This window comes from Elephantulus edwardii, unplaced genomic scaffold (genome assembly GCF_000299155.1).
Source record: "Elephantulus edwardii isolate Elephantulus edwardi_28Jun2011 unplaced genomic scaffold, EleEdw1.0 scaffold00013, whole genome shotgun sequence".
Classification (NCBI taxonomy): Eukaryota; Metazoa; Chordata; class Mammalia; order Macroscelidea; family Macroscelididae; genus Elephantulus; species Elephantulus edwardii.
The window spans coordinates 31,921,025-31,923,471 of NW_006399763.1; the positions used below are offsets into that span (position 1 = coordinate 31,921,025).

Consider the following 2,447-nt stretch of genomic DNA (forward strand, 5'->3'; position numbering starts at 1 on the left):
TGAAAGTTCAAACTGAAGCTGAAGAAAATGAAAATGAAATAAAAATCCTTGAGAGTTAAAATAAAACCTTGAGTATATCCCACCTGAATTTATAGGCTATATCAACATTTGGTGTATGGAATACTAATGATAACAGGCTAGATGAATTTTGAGATGATGTTGAGATGATGTCAAGGACATCATACATGCAGTAAGCTAAAAGACCATTTAAAAGACAAGAAAGAGATCAAAGGAGAGACCTTGACATACAGGTTGTATGAGCCATGGCAATGACTAGTGTCAGGTTGCCTGCCAGCATTTTAAGAAAGCCAGATGCATGGATTGGACTCTGGGGAGCGCTGTGGCGGACACCTTCTTCCTACAAACTCTGTGCTTCCTGGAATCAGTACTTACATTTTTCAACTACCACTTTAAATGCATCAAATTATAAAACACGTTTTGTGCAGTGTATTTTCACTAAGACTCCCAGGCCTCTTAATATCTCCAGAATATATTTTGCCATTTTCCTTGAGACTCAAAAATAATATAAGCTCTAAAAAATCCCCTAAAAAGACTCTGCAGAAAGTGGAAGATGGAGAGTCTGATGAAGAGAGTGACCACAGTGAGATAAGTAAGCAGGCAGAGGAGCTGGAGGATGACCCCAGTGTGGTCAAAGACTATAAGGACCTGGAAAAAGTGGTGCAGTCCTTTCTGTACAATGTTATCCTGAAGACTGGTCTAGACGTTGGAAGAAACAAAGTGGAAGATGCATTCTACAAAGGAGAACTCAGGCTGAATGGGGGAAAATTATGGAAGAAAAGCAGAATGGTAAAAGTGGGAGATACATTGGATCTTATCATTGAAGAAAATAAAGAAGCAGAAACAGACACAGTAATGCAAATTCTCCTGAAAAAACTGCTTGAAGAGAAAACTGAAAGTGAAAAATACTAAGTGGTTATCTTCATTATCTGACATACTGCCCACTGCTGCAGTCATTGTGTCAATCCACCTCATTGAGAGTCTTCCTCTCCTACATGGATCCTTCACCATTCCAGGTGTGATGCCCAGTTCCAAGGAATAACTGCTCCTAACAGCATGAAATGACCCTTCCTGTCTTACCTCCAAGGAGCACTCCAGGTGTGCTTTCTCCAATGTTTGTTCTTTTTGGCAGTCCATGGGACTCTTCTACAGTACTCTTCTACAACATCACAACTCAAAGGCATTGATTCTTCTGTTATTCTTTGTCCAGCTCTTGGATACACAGCAAGTGATTAGAAAGACCATGGCCTAAATCAAGTGTACCTTACTCGGCAAACTGACATTATTGCTCCTCAGTAATTTGGAGAGGTCCCTAACATCAGACATTCCCAATGCAATACACCTCCTGATCTAGCTACTAGTGCCAAATGTGTCAATGTGGATCCAAGTAAGATGAAATCGTTGACAATCTTCATCTATCATGATGGTGCCTGTTGGTCCTGTGGTAAGGATTTCTGTCTTGATGTTAAGATGTAATCCATGTGGAAATCTGTAGTCTTTGAACTTTTGCATCAAGTGCTTTAAGTCTTCACTTTGAGTAAGGTTTTGTCATCTGCATAATGCAAGTTGTTGATGAGTTATCCTCAGATCCTGATACCACACTCTTTATAGGGTTCAGCTTCTCGAATGATTTGCTAAGCATACATATTGAATAGATAGGGAGAAAGGATGCAGCCCTGATGCATACCTTCTTGATGTTAAGCCATGCAGTGTTCCCTTGTTTTGTTTACACATTAATAATAATTGGTGACTACAATGCAAAAGTTGGGAACAAGGAACATTGGAATGTAGAACTTGGTGATAGAAATGAGACTGGAGATCGAATGAACTGTGTATGTTCGATGATTTATTCATTGTAGATAACATTTCTTAAGAAATACAGTAAGTGGGGGGAGAGGGGTAAAGAAAAAGTGCAACACTGAATGAATGAAAATCCAAAATCTCTGTAAATGTGCATGAAAATTACTAAAATAATTAAAAATAATAAAAAACAAAGATATCAAAGACCAAAATAGATGTCACAAGAGACTTGGGAACTTTTTCTAGAACATAGAGAAACTAAATGAAAAGATGAAATGCTAAAGTAAGACAACTCTCCCTGAACCATGCCAAACCAATTTTATTTTTATAATTGCAATTTTGGTGAAAGTTTAAAGAAAGGATGACTTTTCATTCATTGATAGACATTTTTCTCTCTCCTCATTTCCTAATTAACTTTGTAATGCATATCCTGTTCCATATTGTCAGTTACCATACACACAATGCCTTATCATCTATTTCCTTCTGATAGTTTCTCGCTACTCTCATTCCAGTGTGGTGGTATTGTGTGCTATTGAGTAGAAACTGATCCACAGGTGACCTTCCAGTGGGTTTCCAGAGGCAGTTAATAACTGCACACAAGGAAATTGCCTATTCTTTTTCCACAGTGC

General features: G+C 38.3%; 1 pseudogene; it reads left to right on the forward strand.

The window, feature by feature from the left end:
* Nucleotides 1-257: 257 nt before the first annotated feature.
* On the forward strand, nucleotides 258-930 carry LOC102857871 (annotated as a pseudogene).
* Nucleotides 931-2,447: the final 1,517 nt, after the last annotated feature.